Raw genomic sequence first — 20,116 nt, 5'->3', positions numbered from 1 at the left:
TATTGCTGCTGTAACACACTCCGTAAAGATTTAGTGGCTTAAAACCACACGAATGTAGTACGTTCTGGGTTTGAAGGTCAGAGGTCTGGGACGCGTCTCACGGCTGGAGTCGAAGTGCTGGCCAGACTGGTCCCTTCTGGAGGCGCCTGCTGTCCGGGCTCCTCCCTCCACCTCCAGGGCTGCGGGGTCTCCCTGGTTCCGACTCCTCTGCCCCCCCCTTCCCACCTAACGCCCTGTGATCACATTGACCTCTCAGATTCCGCCGATGAGCAGCCTTAACTCCTTCCTGTCGTGTGAGGCCACTGGTTCCAGGGGCTGAAAAGTGGGCCATCGTCCGCCTTCCATCAGAGGCTGGAAAAGCAGTCACAGATACTTGCCAGTTAAAAATAAAGACAGTCATTCCATTTCTTCCATGACGTCTGGAGGAGCAAGGGGAATGGAATGCTACCTTCACGCTCGTCAGGGTCATTCTTACACCTTTGAACCCTTTATTCTGGGGTGTCGCCGTGTGCCGTCCTGCAGAGAAGAGCAGGAAACCGCGTCGTCTTCAGCCGCTCTGCAAAAAGCTCACGGTCATGGGAGGGCGTCGCCGGGGTCCTGGCCACAAAACGGGAAGGCGGGAGGCCCGTCCGCAAATTCAGGGAATCAGGTCCGGCTCTGTCGCCCAGAAGACTCCTGCAGGGATGAGAGCCTGTTCTCGTCCGCCTTCTGAAATCACCCCCTGCTCTTTCTCTTTAACCTCCCGCTGTCCTGAGCGCGAGGTTCAGCATCTGACCTCATTTATTACGGAGAACATTCACAACACAGAAAATAACGGTACTTCATACGGGGTTTCAGCGGTATCTGAGGTTTTTGTTAGAGATAGATGGACAGACAGATACTCCCACCAAAGTGCTTATTACAAAATAGCTGTGTAGACGCGTCGACACTGATGATTTTATATTTCATTTTATTTGCTGTTGAACGGGCGGAATTAGGTGAGGAGGTGGTTTGGGCCCCAGGAAGTCAGGTCTCTCCAGCCTCTGTTCTGGAAAGCAAGTTCAGACGTGCTCAAAAGAAAACCTCAGGCCCAAAAACGTGTGGTTTAGGCGCTGAATACCCACTGACCGCAGTTTCAGCCTCCCCCAGATGCAGTCTTAACAGTCAGACCCCTGCCCTTCTTCCCCCAAAGGGAGGCAAGCCCAAAAGAACGGTCCTTTTCTTTTGCTGGTAATTTCCCTGCCTCACGTCCATCCTGTAAAACATCCATTTCGTGCAGCTCCTTGGGGTCCCCTCTGCTTGCTAAACAGGGTCCTGCCGGTTCACGAGTCTTGTAAGGAAGCCAATTAGATCTTCAGATTTACTGAGTTAACTTTCGGGTTTTATACGGGAGAGCCCTACCTTCCTCGTAGTGACGCTGTCAGTGCCGCTTACGCATCATACGGACAAGTGTGGCTGGTAGTGAAGACACAAACGGCCTCTGTTGACCACAGGCCAGGAAACCCAGCACCCCTTGGCCACCCTCTGGTGACACCCTGGGTTTCTGCAAGTCCCCCTCCCAGGGCCTGCATGCCGTCATGTTTGTCCTGCTGGTCCAACCCTGATGTGCGTGGACCCCCCCCCCCGGGGCTGGACCCCCAGCTGGACTTCCTTCCTGGGCCCTTGAACAACAGCTCCTGTAGGCCTCTGGGAGCCCAGGCCCTGCGGTGCCCCCCGGCTCCACGGCCCATGCCGGGGCTCCCAGCCTCCCAGACACAGGGTCATAGCCCCACCCCGAACCAGTGTCCTTCCTCCTGACGTGACTCGAGTGCGCGTCCGTGCATGCTCAGTCTGGCAGCCCTTTCTCCAGATGGTGTTTATTTGAGCTCCATCACGTCTGAGTGTCAAACATCTCTCTACAAAAATTACCGTTTTCTGGAAACACAAAGGCAGGATGAGAGCCCTTTGCCGGCTCTTCTCCGGGATGAGCTGGATTCACCCAAAACTGTCACAGTGAAAAGGGGGGGAGGCATTTTCACGCCAGCAAAATGCAATAAAAGAAGAGGTGTTTTAGGAAAACCCACTATTCGTTCTCACGTGAATCCTAATCATCGTAACCAGGTTAAGAGAAGCATGAAGTTTTTCTTTTGAAAATAAGAGAGAAAAGTCTATATTTCAATCAGTTTCTTTCAAAGTTTTCACAGAGAGTGGAGACACCATACATAAATCAGTAAATTTATCTTCAGTCTGTGCGCGTGTTTCGTAAATGACAAGTGAGCATACTCTCCCGTTTGCTGGTTAAAATCGCATTTCCCACCGGGCATGCGAGCCTCGGGATTTTCCATGAGGGAAAATCATTTTAATCCGCTATCTTCCTGCAGCTTATAATGAAGCAAGATATCAACTTTAATGAACTTTATTTGCATGTTAATTAAGTTTAAAACAGCCCATCTTAATTATCTTTTACTTGCTAATTCATTGTTTTTGATTGGGTTTTATTTTTCCTCCCCGCGGATGCCGGCAGCATTCACAGCAATTGCAAACGGGTGAGTTATTGAAGGCTGTGTGGTGCTTCTCTTGTTCTAACATTTCTCCTTTGCTTTGGATCAGGCTGTGAATGATGGCTACGCAGGCAGTCTGAACAGGAATACACGAACACGAATGAAGACACCGGCAAACAAATTTCTCAGAGTCAGAAACCCATAAAACATGAGGTCTTCCCGCTGCAGGTCTGGGAGCAGGCAGGAAACAGGCGGCTTCTAACCAGACCACTCACTGCTTTTTGTTCTATGTCCGAAGCGGTGGGGCTGGGGTAGGTGATGTGGGACGCCCCGCGTCAGGGGCACTGAGGCCCTGGGACTGTCACACCCTTTCCCTGGGGCACGCGTGTGGGACAAGCCGAGTCTCCCAGAGCAGGTCATACCGCTGTCTTTCCCTTGGTCGAGGGAGTTGGGTTCGCCGCAGCTCAGAAGGAATAATCCAAGATTCCCCAGCACACAGATGGCCATGACGGCGCTCCCGGGAGGCACCTGCATCGCTCCCACGGCTCCTCCTTCGTTCACCATCTCCGTGCAGTGTACCATGAACTGTGATGCGTCTGGAAGAGAAGCCTGTTGGTCCTTTACTGTCAGTGCTGCTGAAATGTGAGGTTATCTCAGGCTGCCGGTGGGGCACCCACGAGGTCGGCAGGGGGTTGCCGACACAGCAACCCGACCAGGCACTCGGTGCACAAATGACAAAGGAAACGTCAGAAACCTCTCTTTTCAGAAGGGGATTGCACAACACCATCTAGCACCAGCAAGAGGTTTCCTCCAAATCTCTTACCTACTGAAAAGGGCATTGTCCAGGCCCCGGTCCTTGGGCTGAGGAGTCTCTAGGGGGAGACGGATGCAGAGAAAAACACCCCTCTGCCCAGGACACAGGAAGGCAGCAAGGAGCATCGTGAGCACTGTGGACCGAGGTGAGCCCAGGGCGAGTCCGCAGCCAGCTCTGGCCTGGAGGCCTCCCCTGGGGGCCAGCGGTGGGAGGTCTGCTAGGGCTGGGCCAGCAGCGGCCAGCCTTGGATGTGCCCACAGGCTGTGCGGCCACCGCCTCCCCTCCAGCCCTGAGGCTGAGCCTCTCGGGATGTCCTGGTGTGTGTTCAAGACTTCCTGGATCACTCATCCCGACTCCTCTGCAGTCAGTCCAGGAACCACCTGACAGATCCGATTCAACGTTCCCTCTACGAGATACGCAAACAGAACGGCAATTTCAGCTAAGCGTGAACTAAATTTAAGGGAGAATTTTTTTTAAAAGTCTGCAAAAAGGCTCATGAATAGGGGCACGGGGATGCTCTGTCCAGTTCAGATTTATTTTGCCTCAGGAAGCAGTTCCCTGAGAAAGTCATGACAGGTTTGTGTCCGTTGGAGGCTGGACCTGACACCCAGGCGGGGGCGCCACAGCCAGGAGTGCTGACCGCGGACGGGTTTCAAGTCCCCAGATGTTACCGTACGTGGGACAAATCTGGAACGGGGTAGCTCCGTGGTCCTCGGGTGTCACATGGCCAGGGCTGGGGAATCCCATATGGGGTACATTCTCCACTTGACTGTGGCCCCAGTTCACTCAGCTGCTTTCACATTTGGAGTTGAGCCTCTGGCCACGTGAGGTGCCACGGAAGCTGAGGTTCACAATGTCACTGATGACGCTGTTGTTGTGGGGGGTGCAGCCTGAAGGGTGCTGCATGTGCAGATCCCAGTGACCCAGTGACCCACAGAACATCGACTGGCGTCCGTGAAACACTTTCCATTTCTTTCCCAAATCGGTGGCTTCCACCAATGCTGCCAAGGGCACTTGAGACATTTCTGCCACCAAGCATTACCAGAAAGCCTGCACAGAATGCTTTTTTAAGTGTTTGAAGATCCTGGAGAGTTTCCAGACAGTGGGGCCAGGACCAGGAAAGGGAAGGCCAGGGAGCTGAGCCTGTCTCTGCTGCCGCTTGCTGACGGCATCTTCCAAGGTGAAAGCCACAGCGACAGGTGAGAGGCTGAGGAGGACCTCAGGCAGCTGCCCCAAAGTGGAACTCAGAGGCCAGCAGGGAGGAGGGGCCCTTGAGCACATCACAGACTTTGGACCGAACCAGAAACACTCATTTTCATTGTGAAAAAAGCCTAACCCTGATTGGACTGAGCTGCCAATGCTTTGAGAAGAAAGAGTAAGTTAACTCTGGAAGGAACCAAGTCGTCTAGAACCTAATCGTGTTTTTACATTTTAAAAATGAAACTATCTAGTTTAGAAATGGAAAAAAAGGCACATAATAAGATATGACTAAAAACCAGAGAAATAAAACAGAGTTTTATTAATAATAATAAAGTTATAAGACATAGTCTTTAAGACAAATATAATTAATATGTTCAAGATATTAAAAGATGCATAATTTCAGCAAATAACTGGAAATGAATGCAAATTCAAATGGAAACAAAACAGTAGGGAAGAGCAACAAAGTCAAAAGTTGGATTTTTAAAAATTTTAATAAAATTGACAAATCTACATATGACTCAAGAAAAAATAGAAAATCTGAATATAACTAATACAAGTAAAGAGATTGGAGTCATAATTATAAACTTCCCACAAAGCAAAGCTTAGAACCCAATTGTTCATGTGTGAATCCTACCAAACATTTAAAGACAAGTTAACACCAAGCTTCCACAAACTCTCCCACAAGATAGAAAAAAAGGGGAAACGTCAATCATTCTGAGTTCAATGTCACCTGGATACCAAAAGAAAACTATAATCTAATATCTTTTAAGAAAGTGGATCAAAAATTCTCAAAAAAAATTTAAAAACTAGCAAATGAATCCAGCAACATGTAGAAAGAAGTATGCACCGTGACCAAGTAGGGTTTATCCCAGAAATTCAAGGTTGGTTTAATATCCAAAAATCAGTGTAATAATACCATATTAATAGCATAAGGGAACAGATACATGATAATCTCAATAGATACAAAAAAAGCATTTAACAAAACCCCACACTTTTTAATGATAAAAACAGTGTACAAACTAGAAGTATAAGGAACCTTCACCAGTCTTTAAAAGGCATCTACCAAAGCCAGTAGTTCACATCATACTTGATGGTAAAAGATTAAATGATTCCCCCTGAGACTGGACACAAAACAAGGGTGTTATACTTGCCAATTGCAGTTAACATTGTACTGGAAGTTCTAGCTAGGACAAGTAGGCAAGAAAATAGAATAAAAGGGGATCAATAAGAAGCAAAATTATCCCTATTTATAGGTTGCATGATCTTGTATATAGAAAACCTTTCAGAATACACACACACACACAACTATTATAAAATGGGTTTAGCAAGCTTGTAAGACACAAGACCAATATCCAAAAATCAATATCCAAGAACCAATATCCAAAAATCAATTGCATTTCTATGCTTTAGAAATTATTATACAGAAATGGAATTAAGAAACCAATTCAATTTATCACAGCATCAGAAAGTGTTAAAACCCTGCAATAAATTTGCCAAAAAAGTGTGAGATTTATATTTATATAAAAAATACAAAGCATAGTTGAAAGAAATTAAAGAAGACCTAAATAAGTGGAAAGACAGCCCCTGTCCATGTATCAAAAGGCTTAATATTTTTTTAAGTGGTGCTTTTTCTTCAAATGAGTCTCCATTGGGTTCAATCCCTTCCCAAATCCCAGGCACCGCTTCCTCACAAGCGGACAAGCTAACCCTAAAATTCATTTAGAAATACAAGTGATCATAACAATATTGAAAAAGAATAAATCTGGAGGACTCCCAATTGTTGGTGTCCACACTGGCTCCATAGTTACTGCAATTAGGACACTGTGCACTGTGGAGGATAGATGTGCAGACCAATGGGGTACAATTTATTGTCCAGAAATAACCCTTCACGTTTATGCTAAGTTGGTTTTCTGGAGTGGCCCTAAGAAAATGTAGTGGTAGAAAGAATAGTCTTTCCAGCAGATGTGCCGAAAGCACGATGCTGAACTCGCACCATGCATCGAAAGTAACTCAGAAGGAACCGCAGACTTAATGTGAGTGATGAAACTATGAAAGTCTTGGAGAAAACCATACTAGTAAATGTACACAGACATGGATTCAGAAATGTGTTTATAGATATGAAACTAAATGCACAAGTGACAAAAGAAAAAAATAGGTAAATTGGATTTCTTCAAAATTAAAAATGCTTTACTTGAAAAACACCATTAAGAAAGGGACAAGAAAACCCACAGTATGGGGAAAATATTTGTAAATTATAGAGTGGATAAGGAACTTGCCAATCTGGAGTCTCTAGAGAACCCTTACAAATCAACCATAAAAAAACCCCAAGAAAACCAATTTAAAAATAGATAAATTATTTGAAAAGCCATTTCTCCAAAGAAGGCATACAAATGGCCAATAAGCACATGAAAAGATGCCCGACATCATTAGCCATTCGCCACATGAAAATCCACGTCACACCGTGAAGATCGCTGCCGTCTGCAGAAAGGACAGTAACAAGGCTGGAGAGACCACGGAGGACTCGCAGCCTCCCCATGGCTGGTGGGCACGAGGCGCTGCTAAGACAGTTCAGTGGCTCCTCAGGAAGCTACCGTGGCATCAGGGTAGGACTCGCAGCCACTCCCAGGTGTGGACCCACGTGAGGACGATGTCGGTGCGGAAGCTCGTACACAGGTTCACGGCACCGTTCTTCAGGATCACGGTAACGTGGAAGCAACCCAAATATCCGCCGACTGACGAATGCGTGGACAAGCTGCAGTGGTTTCATACCGTGGAATGTTATTCAGCAGTGATCCACGGTCCAGGGCACGTGGACGGACCTCATACACATGACACCCACTGGAAGAATACAGTCACTGAAGATGCTGTCCTGTCGGCAACGACGTGGATGGAGCTAGAGTGTAACCTTGAGGGAAGCAAGTCAGAGTAAGACAAACACCACATGATCTCACTCACGTGTGGGATTAAAAAAACAAAACACATGAACCAACAAAGACAAAAAAAAGACTCTTAAATGCAGAGAACAAACTGGGGGTTGCAAGAGGGGCAGTGGGGGGCAGAGATTAGACCCCTCGCGGTGATGAGCTCCGAGTCCTACACCGCTGCTGAATCGCTGTGCTGTACGCCTGAAACTAACACAACACTGCATGTTAGTGAAACGTGAATAAATTACACGTTAGTCAATCCTAAGGGAAAAAACCACATCCTCTAAGTGTTTTGTGCTGGGTCTTCCTTTATAAAGGTGACAGAGCGAGGACACAAAAGTCAATGCCATTGAAAGAAAAGTTAGAGCAGCTCACACTTCCCCTGGAAACGAGAGGCTGGGCTCACGTGCCGGGGCCCCGGGTCCACCAGCGCTTGGTCAGGAAGCAGAAGGAAGAGCTGGCAGAGTTCAGGTCATGGTCTTCCTTAGGTTTCCACAGAATGGCAAGTGGCGCTCAGCACCAGCTAGCGTGACAGCCGGGCTCTGACACCTGCCCTGGAGGCTGGAGGGTCCAGGCCACTAGAGGGGATACAGCTCTGAGTGGCTGGTTGGCATGTCACAGACACACTCCCCAACACCCGCAGCCCCTAGTCGCTGGTTGGCCCACCACATGAGCGGTCTCACCCCAGCAGGAAAGGGTTAAAAAAAACCAAACACCAGGGGCGCCTGGGTGGCTCAGTCATTAAGCGTCTGCCTCCGGAGTCCTGCGATCAAGCCCCACATCAGGCTCTTCCACCATGAGCCTGCTTCTTCCTCTCCCACTCCCCCTGCCTGTGTTCCCTCTCTCGCTGGCTGTCTCTATCTCTGTCGAATAAATAAATAAAATCTTCAAAAAAAAAAAAACACCAAACACCAAAACGTCATAATCTACAGAAAATAAAAATCATATGGTATTGATACAGGGATTCCAGTTATGAGATGCGTCCAGAATTGGTAAATCCAGGCACAGAGGACGTCTGCTAGTTGCCAGGGGCTGTGTGAGGAGAGAATAGAGACCAGCTCCTGTCAGGTGCGCGGTACTGCACAGTGTCTGATCGTTGCAGTCCGTGAATATGCTAAGGAACACTAAATTATACACTAAAAACCTACAGGTCACATCTGAAGTTGACCATCGCACAGACGTGTTAAAGCAAAAATTTGGTAAAAAATAGTATAACATAAAAAAACACCACATATGTACAACTTTGGACAATGTAACTTTGAAGATGATATACTTGGACATATTATAAGAAATAAATCATAGGAGATGTTGCAAGAGAAGACGGACCCTGGACAGGGTGAGCCGTGAGCCATGTTTTCATAGGCACATTTCTGAAAACTGAATCTCAAATATGCATTTTTCATGCAGTGTGGCCCTTTTCTAGTTGTTTAAGATTTTAAGGTATAATTATCTTACGTACATTCTTCACACTCCATGATTTCAGGTTTAGCTAAGTCCAATGGAATAATGCATCTAAATAAGTGTTCAAACAAAGTGGAAAACCATATGGAAGATTTAGGTAGAAAAATGACAGTTTGTGCAGAATTTAAGAAAATGCTTTATGCAATTAACACATTTAAGGTCATCAAAACCGAGTTTTTAAGGTAAATGAAAGTAAGACTTTTTACAGTCTGTTTGGCATATCAAAGAAATTTTTAATTAACATGAATTATAACGTTGTCAAAATATACTAGTTTATATTTATGTAGAGCTTAGCACATAAGAGTTACTTGAAATTTCGTTAACGGCATGTAAGATCTATTTTCATAAATCTGAGTCTTTATTTTTCATGCAGAATCATTTACGGCTTCCGGATTGTCTCCATGGGCAGTAAACACTCCCAGTAATTACTTATTTATTTTTTGTTATTTCCCTGCAGTGTAGTTGATACACAATATTACATTCGTTTCAGGTGTACAACATAATGATCCCACATTTATAGACATTGTGAGATGGTCAGGAGGGTAAATGCGGCCGCCCCCTGTCAGCACACAAAGTGGAGACGGCATCAGCTGTCTTCCCTGTGCCGTGCGCTGCACCCCCGTCTGACTTATTTTCTACCTGGAAGTTTATACTCCCCACTCGCTTCCCCTATTTGCACACCCCTCATCCCTCCCTTCTGGCAACCTCCAGATTCTTCTCTGTATCTGAGAGTCTGTTTCTGTTCTGTTTGTTGGTTTCGTTTTTTAAATTCCACATCTGGGTGGATTCCCATGCCATTTGTCTTTCTCTGAGTTATTTCACTTGACGTAATACAATTGATTTTGGAATGGTTGAAACATATGGGTGAATTTTATTTAGTAAACACGCTCATCGCCGAGTGAAGTACAGAGTGTGCGTTAGGCATATTTTTTCTGTGCCGTAGCTTCAGCTGATGAGTGAATGACAGTGTGTCCCCCCCCGTGTCATTTGAACACGTAGTTGTTGAGGGAGGTGAGAAAGATGATCCGTGCCTCCTGGGCTGTCCTGCTCTACCCAGAGACACAGGGCACTTGTGCACAAGCCCCCGTTCGCCCCCTGGACCTCAGTGACTGGCAGGTTCAGCTCGGTTCTTATTTCATTCTTCTGTTCTTTTGTAACATTAGGAAAAAGCAGTTTCTGCGATGATTTTTATTTCTTTGAGTCCCATGTTGACTTTATTTCAAGAGAAACACCAGACTATCGAAAATAAGACAGAATTTTGAACACCAGGACCAAAAATGCATGTTTCCTAGAGATTTCTCTTTTCCTCCAGCCGTGGAGAGCCATTGTGATCCCGAAAGCTGAGATCCCTGCACATATCCTCGAAGTAAAAAGAGACATCACACTAGTAGCAGAGATGACCACTGCCCAATATTTAACATCTCATTTCTAACTAAAAGTGTTCTTTCTGTAAATCTGAGATGCATTTAATGTGGAAGAAATGACCACATTGCTGAGGTATCCAAGATGCCACACCCAGCATGAACGTGCTTCACACGTTTGTGTTGTCCCGCTCTGTCCCTGCAGCTCGCTCTGGTCATTCTGAATTCCTACCTTCCTACCTGCTTACGGCTGCGAAGGGAACGCACTTCACTCCGTTTTCCTTTTTCTTACCTTTTTTTTTTTTTTTTTTTTTAGCTCCTACAGACTACAGATTACAAATGACTTTAGAAGACTCTTTTCTTTAAAGAAAGAGAATGCAGAACTCTGCAGGTGTAAATTGCAATGTTTCCAAGATTGAGATTTTCACTTATTTTCCCCCAATATTATTGTTTTAACTAATATCTTTCATTTGACAAGCGGATGTACCCTTATAATGGCTTCAACAACAAAGCGATTAAATATACCCTCACCCTAAAAAGTGTCCTCCGTACCTCTGTCCCCATACCCCACCCCCAGGCAGCCACCCTCCCAATTTTTGTGACCTTGACGTACTTTGTCGTGTCATAGAACACAAATAATTCTGGGTCCTTCTGCCCAACATGAGACTAATCCACGTTTTGGGTTGTTTCCGTTACTTTTCCCTTTTAATTTCTGACACTACTCTATGTATGGACACAACAGGAATCATGTGTCCTCTCTCCAGTTGAAGGACACTTGGGTGGTTCTGGTTTGGGGACCCAGAGTAAAGCTGTCTGACTGTTATCGGACAGTCTTGCGCGGACCCGTTTCTGTTTCTCTTGCACAGAGACCCAGGAGTCGTATTTAAAGCTGGCTAAGCTGTGGGGAAATATTCAGTATTTTAAGACATTGACAGAGTCTTCTACTGCGGTTTTGCCCTTTCGCACCTCCAGGGCCAAGCTGGGGCGTTCTGGGTGCTGCACACCCTCCCGGCTCCCGGGATGAGTAGCTGAGCGCTAGGCGTTCCCACAGGTGTGAGGGTTTCTAATGTTATGACCCCAGAGAATAATGACATCGGACATTTTCTCATAGCTTATTGTGATTATCTTCTTGGGAAAAGTTCAGAACTTTTGCCTGTTTTTTCAGGACTGCACTGGAGTGTTCAGTTTGTAGTTGCTGAGTGCTGAGAGTTCTGTCTACACTTAGGTATGTGGGTTGGAGCTGCAAATATTGTTTCTCAGTGTGTTTGTCGTCTTTTGTTCTTTAAATAGTGTCTTTTGCAGAGTGAAAGTTTTTATCTTAAGGAAAACCAATCTATCATTTTTTAAAAGAAACTGTGCTATGGAACAAAGTTCCCTCACCTTAAAAAAAAAAAAAAATCCAATCGTTCCAGCACAGTTTTTGGACAAGACGGTCCTTTCCCACTCAACTTTCTGCACCTTTGTAAAAAAGCAGTTGACCACACATGGCTGAGTCAACTTCTGGACTTTTTCTGCTCCACTGGTCTATTTAATTTTCTTTACTCAGTGCTGTTTTAAGAACTTTAATTTTGTAATAAACAATCAGGTTGGGTAATACACGTCACGCAAAAGAAATACAATGGATTTTGTATATTGACTTGATTCTGAAAACTTGCTAAAACCACATATTGGTTCTGCACCACATTTTAGATTCCAGAGGTCATCTACGTGGATGACCATGTGATTTGTATCTAAAACCATTGCTTCTTCCTTCCCGATCCAAGTCCTTTTATTTCATCTTCTCGCTGTATCGCCTTGGCCACATGCCGTCCGTGATGCTGAGTGGATGCGGTGAGAACAGGCAGCCTCGCCTTGTTTCCCCATCTCAGAGGGAAATCACTCCGTCTCTCACCTTCACATATGATGGTACTTGCAGGGTTTTTAAATAAACGTCCTGTTCTTTGGTTGTCGAGACTTTGTTTTTTTTGTTTAATCAGGAATGAATGTTGGTTATTGTCAAAAACTTCTTTGCATGTATTCGGTGATTGTATAGTCCAGTATTTGAACATTCTTAGTATGTTCATATGTGAATCACGTCAGCTGAATTTCTAACGTTAAACCAACACGGCATTCATGGGGCGCGTCCTGCCTGGTTCTGATGTACTAACCGTTTCATAGATTGCTGGATTTTATATGCTTACATTTTGTTTAAAAAGTTTGCATCGACATTCCTAAGATAGATAGGTCTGTATCTTTTTTCTGTTACACTGTTTGCATTGTTTTGTTATCGGGATGTAGCTAGCCTCACGGAGTTTGTTGGGAATTATTTCCTCCCCCTCCTAGAGAGTTTGGGTGGAACTGATGTTAGTTCTTGCACAAATTTTTGATATATTTTATTTGTAAAATCCTTGAACCTGTAAGTTTCTTTGTGAGAAATTTTAAAATACAAATTCAGTTTCTTTAACAGATATTAGGGTGGTTTGAGTTAGCGTTTCTTCTTAAATGAAATTTATTAGTTTCTTTCAGATGTCCATGTCATCTAAATAAATCTAAAAATAAACTGACTGGAATAAAGTTTTTCATAATGTTTCTTTATTACCCTTTGATGCCAGTAGCAATGTCCCCTCTCATTCCTGATTTTAGTAATTAATTAGTAATTAAGCTGATTAATTAATTAGTAGTTTAAAAAATTAGTAATTCTCTCTTTGTTCCTGATTACTCCAAGTAGAAGCTTATCAGTTTTATAGATCGAAGGAATAACTTTTGGTTTTACTTCTTTTTCTCCCTTGATTTTCTGTTTTCTCTTTCATTACTTCCATTTGATCTCTGTTATTTCCTTCCTTCTGTCTAAGTGGGGGGTTTATATTTACTTCTTTTTCTAGCTTCTTTAGGTCGGAAGCTAAGCTCACTGATTTGAGAACTCTCTCCTCCGACATCACTACGTGTTCCCAATCCCCCCTCCCAATTCGTATCAGTGACATCACTAGTCTTGGTAAGTTGTGTTTTCACTTTTGTTCAGTCAAAAGCTTTGTAATTTTCCATTTGATCTCCCTTTTGACTCGGGTTATTTAGAAGAATGTTACTGCATTTCAAATATTTCGGTATTTTACAGATATCCTTCTGTTACGGATTTATAACTTCATCCTGTTATTTATTTGTTTGTTTCATTTATTTTTGGGGGGGGGCTGAAGGAGAGGGAGAGAGAGAATCTTAAGCAGGCTCCACACCCAGCACAGGGCTCGATCTCACGACCCTGAGATCACGACCTGAGCTGAAATCAAGCGTCAGACACTTAACCGTTGGAGCCACCCAGGTGCCCCGAACTTCCTTCTGGATAGAGAACATACTCTGTATGATTCGACCTCTTTCAAGATCATTGAAATGTGTTTTATGGACACAGCGTAGTCCACCTTGTAAATGTTCTGCGTGCAGTTGGAAGGAACTGTGCTCCGCTTTGCTGGGTGGAATGTTCTGGAAATGAAAATTGGGTCAGTTACCTGACAGCATCGTTCACTCCCCATGGACTCCCTCATCTCTTCGTCTGCTTGTTCTGTTCCATCCCTGCTGGGTGCCTGACCGACGGAAAGTGGACAATAACCCAGCCATTCTGCTGTGTGTGCAGCTGGGTCCCAGCCTCTGCCGGAGACAGATTCCTGCTTACGACTCACTTATGAAGAAAACGCCGTGGGCGCCCGCGCTCCTCCGGGCTGGTGCGGATCCGGAGGCCCCCGTCGGTGCCCCTCTTACTGCGGCTTCTCTGATGGCTCTCTCCTTCTGAGCCTTGCGCGCCCCTGCTCCAGGGCGCCTGCCGCCTTCCCGTCTGCACCCACTGCCTTCATGTCCACACGGGCTTTGCGATCTCAGAGCTGTGGAAGCCCGCGTACAGGGACACACACGCGCGAGGCGTTGTTCTCCCAGGTGCCCTCCAGCTTGCAGGGCTGTCTGAAGCAGCGGGTGTGTGTGCACGTGAAGCTGAGGCTGACTTGGGCAGGAAGCCTTCCCAGGGCCGTCGGAGATCAGAAGGACAGTGGGCATTAGGGGCCCGACGTGCCTTTACAGGCCGGGCGTGGGCTGCCTCTGTCCGGTGTCCTTTGACAAAGGTGCTTGCAGCTACAGGGCCCAGCGGGTGGGGTCCCACCGGATGCCGCAGCTCCCCGCACCCTGCCTTGTCGGGAACACGTGTCTGGAACACTGACCTCCATCCACTTCCCATCTCGGCCGGTGTCCAGCTTGTCCAGCTTTCCCCTGGGGGCATGGAAACTGGCAGTGCCCCGGCGTTCTGAGGGGTGGAGACCTCACGCCCTGGAGACAGTGGGGGAGTTTCTGAACATGCAGCAAAGTCTCTGGGAGAGAGGAAGAGAGGCTTGTAAACCCTACTGTCCGACTGCGTCCTTCCGGGGGTGGGGGTCTTTGCCCCAGGAGGGGCCGGGGCTCACCGCAGAGGGACAGGAGCAGGCAGAGCTCAGCCCCTCCTGTGTGAGGGGCGTGGCAGCAGGAGAGCTGGGTCCAGGATGAGACACAGCCAGCGCGAGGACCGCACACGCCACACAAGCACCCACCCCACCGCGATGGGGGCCTGGACGAAGACCCCGCCGCGTCGGTACTAACACCCGGCCTTTATCTGACGAGTTATAGAGCGCAGGAAACGTTCCAATCCTCTAAGTAAACCTCGGCCAGGCGTAAAGTCGCAGGGGAAACTGAGGCACAGGAGAGTCACGTGACATCTGGGGAGGAGCTGCTTCCTGACCCATCCCGGGCTGTCGGGTGCATTATAATTGGTGTGCAAGGCCAGACTCACCATCTTCTAACTGACCAGCATCAACTTCCAGTCCCTCGGAAATCAGGAATCTGGCGGTCCTGCTCGAGAGCCCCCGGACCCGCCATCCAGGTCTCTCAGGGGTCAGGAGAACTCAGTGAACACTGGCAGGCGCCTTCCCGCGTTCCCACTGCCACTGGAGGTGCCGCTGGCCGAGTGCCCACGAGGAAAGGCCAGCAAGTCTGCAAGTGAGGGACCCTGCCCGCCCTGGGGACCCCTCCTCGGTCCCAGTCTCCCTTCTCCGTGGGCACTGTTTTCATTTTCATGCCTAGTTTTCTCTTACCTGGATTATCTTCCAGGCTGACGACGCATCCCTCTCTTCGGCTGCTCTCCTCGCTCAAACGACACGGAGGAGAAGGCCCAGACGGACCTCTGCTCTTTGCGACCGTGGTTCTCCAGGGATGCTCCGTGGGCCATGGCGCAGGGCTCAACAGGACAGCAGGGAGTAAACCCTCCGCTCGGTGGGGGTCTGGCTAACCGTGGACCGTCCGGGGGAAAGCCGCTTTGGGTTCCTGGTGGGGCTGTTTCTAATGTTTTGGTTTTTTTTTAAAGATTTCATTTATCCATTCGACAGAGATAGAGACAGCCAGCGAGAGAGGGAACACAAGCAGGGGGAGCGGGAGAGGAAGAAGCAGGCTTATAGCGGAGGAGCCTGATGTGGGGCTCGATCCCATAACGCCGGGATCACGCCCTGAGCCGAAGGCAGACGCTCAACCGTTGTGCCACCCAGGCGCCCCAGGGCTGTTTCTAATGTTGTACCGCCTCCCACCAAACCCCCGGATCGTGAGAATGCGGCAGCGGTTCACACGTTTCATGGATCCCCGGCACAGGCGGGAGGAGCCTCTCAAGCTGGAAACCGCGGGGCTCTGCACCCCGGCCCTGGCCAGACGTCTGTCTCTGCCACAGACCACACGGTGTGGCCAGGCTGCCTGACACTGGCGAGCAGAATTTTTCACTTCAGCTTTTCCCGGAAGAAACAAAATACAACGTTCTGCGGCATGAACTTGGTGAAGAAGAAATTAGAACTTTGAAGGCGTCATTCGAGGCTGGCACTCGAGTCTGCCCTCCGTGCACAGCAGAGGACGAGTGCCTGGGAAAACCACTCCTGAAGGGCGCAGCCAGTCGCGGTGTGGTCATCGAGGGCAGTAAAGGAGAGTCGCACCTGTCTGCACTGGAACGTGAGCAGGTGCTGCTCGCAGGTGTGCGGAGCTGGCTCCAGCCCTCCCATGCGCTGAGCAGAGAAGGCATCACATCTGTCCCTCGCCTCCAAACCCTGCTCCCCCGACACAGAGGCTTCCGGGGTCAGTCCACCCGCGGCCCTGCACGCAGACGTCTGTGGGCCTCCGGCTTCTCGAGTCGCAAGTGTTCTGTCTGCTTATTGAGTTGTGGGAAAGGCAGGAACAGAAGCTCTGTTCCTGTGGTCAGCGTCTGACTGCTGTGGGCAGAGCCCGTGTCCTGAGACGTCAGGGGTCTCACTGGGCACAGACGTCCTGCAGCTGTCGGCGACCCCCGTGGCGGGCGGGCGTCTGGGGTAATCACGCCTCCAGCCCCGGGCCCCACTGAAGTCCTCACGGCTGGATGTGCCCCCCTTCGCCGACACCACCCCTCCACGGGAGGAGACCGCCCTGCTATCTTGAGTGCCTTAAAAATCCGGTTTCACGCATGTGATTCAGATTGTAGGAGCCCCTCTCGTTGCCGTGCCCAGAGGGGGTGAGTGGCCTGCGAGGCAGACGGCCTGGAGCCCATGTCCGGTCCACCTCGCCTGCCAGGGACGCTTCCCACATGCCATCCACACCACCTGCACGTTCGAACCTCCAGAGGCACGGGCGTTTCTGCCAATCCCCCTCAAGCTCGCTCGGTGGGCAGTTTCTGGACCAAGAGCCCAAATCCGCCTGCAGCATTGCAGGGCAGGGTAGAGCAGGGAGGCTCCCAGGGGGCGGCCCTGGGGCTCAGACCCACCTGGTTTTCTCAGGGAAGGAGGATGAAGGGGCCGAGCTCCGGACGACCCCCCACACAGAGAGGCTCTGGGGTGACCAGCCTGAAGCCACCAGCAGGGAATGTTTCCCAAGGTCACTGTGCTGCACATATTCAGGAGGTGCTGGGGGCGTCCCCACGCACCGGGGTCCTTCCCATCGGCCGCAGGGGGCACCTGACCACCGGTGGGTCTCCCCGGGCCGTGCACAGGGCTGGGGTCCTGGCATCAGGCAAACTGCCTGGGTTGTTGGCTCCAAAAACCATGTGGAAATTCAGTACTAAACTGTATACAGATTCAAAATGGGAGCAAAAGTACCCACCTGGAGGGACTGTGCCCCAGGTGCCTAAAATCGCAGGTGGGTGTCTATCATTCAGCCTTCTCTGCACCTTCGTTCCCTTCCCAGCTCTGGAGCTGGTCCCCTCCTTCCTGCAGTCTTTCTCATTTACATTTAATTTGCACTTCCCTCCAAGACAAATAGGCAATTAATTATAAAGCAGTAGAGATGGTGGGGACATGTGGTGACCGCTCAGGGACGGCATCCCGGACGCAGCGAGAAGGGGGACCAGGACCAGGTCCGTGGGCCCCGAGGGCGGCCATACCACCCTGTGTTTTGGGAAGGGCAGTTTGACTCGTTCCAACTTCAAAAAACATGCGGGCAGAGGGGAGACTGGACTGGGAGCGCCCTGGGGGCGGGCGAGTTCCCCTCACCCGCCAGGCCTCCTCCTAAGTGTCTTGCCTGTTCCGTGGCCCAATCTTTTCTATTCCCCGTGTTTCCTCTGTCAGTGGCGTAAACCGTAGTTTCAGGACGGTCTCCAGCCTTACGGATGTTTAGATCTGTAACGTTCACAGCAGCCTGACTCCCAGCAGCCCCAGAGCGAAGCAGCCCAAACCCGACCGCCGAGTGGCCATCCATCACTGCAGGGAACGTTCTTCCTTTCTTCCATGAGTCACACCCCGTGTCTTCCCGTGCCGTGACAACAGGCCTGGACGGTTCTCGGGTTCCTGGTGGCCAGCTGAGTCCTGCCCTGGCGGTCACTCCCATGATGGGGACAGCAGCCGCGGAGCCCCAGAGGGTCCTCTGCGCACTGAGCATCACCAGCGGCTTTGCAGGTGTAAGGGCAGCACAAAGACACATCACGGGCAGGTTCCCCAGAGGCAGAGCCGAGGTCGCTGCGGGGGCAGTAGCTGACCTGGGGGCAGTCCAGGATGCAGTGGGTGAGACCCGTGAGAATGTGTCCTCCTCCAGCTGCACGTTGCAGCAGCCTCGTGCACAGAGCGTCCTCAGGGCCGGCCAGGTGAGGATGCTGGGCTGTGGCCCCCCTCCCTGGCTGTGGCCCCGGAGCATTGACACCTGGCCCTGGGTGCCTCCCGCTGAAGGTCTGCTGGCTTGGCCACGAGCATCCAGGGACCAAAGGCCTTCGAAGCGGAAACACAGAGGTTCTGGAGACTCCAGCCAGCTCTCTCTCCATCCAGCAGGCAGGCTTTCCTTGGGCTGTCTCACAGCACTTCGGTACAGATAATTCACCTAAAAAATGAAGGAACGCTCCTTGGAAGGGCAGGCTCTCCAGCAAAGGTCCACAAGGGTGCCTGGATTGATCACGTGAACAGGACAGGCCCGTGATTCTCTGGGGACGGCTTCCACATCTGCGTGTCTCTAATGGAGCTTACCTGGTGCAGGTGTCAGCGTCCCCCGAGGCCGGGGCCACACTCTTCCGGGGGGGGGGGGTGCCAGCCCTCGTGGGGGCCGCCCAGGAGTCGGGAAGGGGCCTGTCATGGGTCCGTGGTTTGCTTTTGCGCTACTCGTGGTCCCCAGACACCTTGATTCTCCCAGGAACTGGGTCCACTTTCCCTCTGGAATCGTCTGCAGACAAGTTCCGTTTTACAGCCAAGCCTAGTTGCCCAAATCGAACATTTTGGATTTTTTGCTAAAAAACAGCTGGTGTTTTATTAAACCGGTGAGCGTCCTGCTCCTAAGCCCCCCTCCCCAGAGGCGTTGTACTGACCTGGGTGTGTCCACGGCCAACCCGCGGTTCCCGGGCAGGCACTGGTTTGTGTCTGTGTGTGGGGACGATGGCGGGGTTCCCTGACTGCGCATCCCGTTGGGCCCCCCCGAGAGCATCATCCCCCCCCAGCTCCACGCAGTGGGAAGAGCAGTTTCAGACGAGCAAGCCGCTATGCCCTCCTTGCCACGCGCGTGCTCACGTGCACTTTTCAGTGGGTTCAGCGAGCACGCGGCCAGCCTCACGTGGAATCCCACCCTGCCCTGCGGTGGGTGCCCGAGCCCCCCGCCAGCAGTGCGTCGTCCTGGGGACCGAGAACTCGGGTGCTTCTGCTGTGGTGTCTTATCACTCTGAGTAGATCAGCCACAAACTGTTGGTGGGTTCGGCCGTGGATAGACCGTGGGATTACCCCAGGTGGTTGACACCAGAAATAAAGCTGACCCGGACGCCTGTTTGGAAGCTTCTGTGCCTGGGAGGGGACCTAATGTATTAGGTTTGTCTTTGTTATTTTTGAGTTGTAGGAGTTCTCTGTATCTTCTGGATAAAATTCTAAACAAAACAGACTAGAGACACTTAACTTCTAGGAGGAAACATTAGAGCACCCTATGCACTTGGGGTAGACGGTGATGCCTAAAATAGGACAGGAAGGAGCAATCACGACTTGGACTTCATCAGAATTAAAACTTTTCTCTTCGATGGTCGCCACTCACAAGGAGGAAAGCCAAGTCGAGGGCGTGGAGAATGACTCACCGTGCGCGTGTCTTGCAAGGAACTTGTTTGTCCAATGTGTAGAGAGCCGCTCTCGTTAGAACGTCGGTCTCCTGAGTGCCTGGCCACGTTCTTCTTGGACGTGTTGGCCACGTCCTGAGTCTCGGGATGGGTCCTCCTGCCGCTGGTCTGGCTGGGTGGCAGGGACGTGGTGTGCGTCCCCTTCCAGTTACCAGGAGGAAGGGGAGGGGATCTGAGATGAAGGCACAGTTTTCTACTCTCTGATGATGGTGATGTGGGCCTGGACCCTTCAATGGTGAGGACTGACTTGAGGGACACTTTGAGAGCCATCAATGTGGTTTCTCCCCAAACGTCCCCCCACCAGCGTCAGCATCCATCCACAGAGCTGCCCAGCTGCC

General features: G+C 49.7%; 1 protein-coding gene across 1 annotated transcript in view; it reads left to right on the top strand.

The window, feature by feature from the left end:
• Positions 1-20,116, top strand: part of LOC113249241 (contactin-associated protein-like 4) — a 133,512-nt gene that overhangs the window by 21,732 nt on the left and 91,664 nt on the right. The gene's annotated exons all lie outside the window — the stretch shown is intronic.

This window comes from Ursus arctos, unplaced genomic scaffold, assembly GCF_023065955.2.
Source record: "Ursus arctos isolate Adak ecotype North America unplaced genomic scaffold, UrsArc2.0 scaffold_1, whole genome shotgun sequence".
In the NCBI taxonomy this organism is placed as follows: Eukaryota; Metazoa; Chordata; class Mammalia; order Carnivora; family Ursidae; genus Ursus; species Ursus arctos.
Note: the sequence above shows the minus strand (reverse complement) of the source record. Positions and strands in the feature narration are given on the sequence as shown.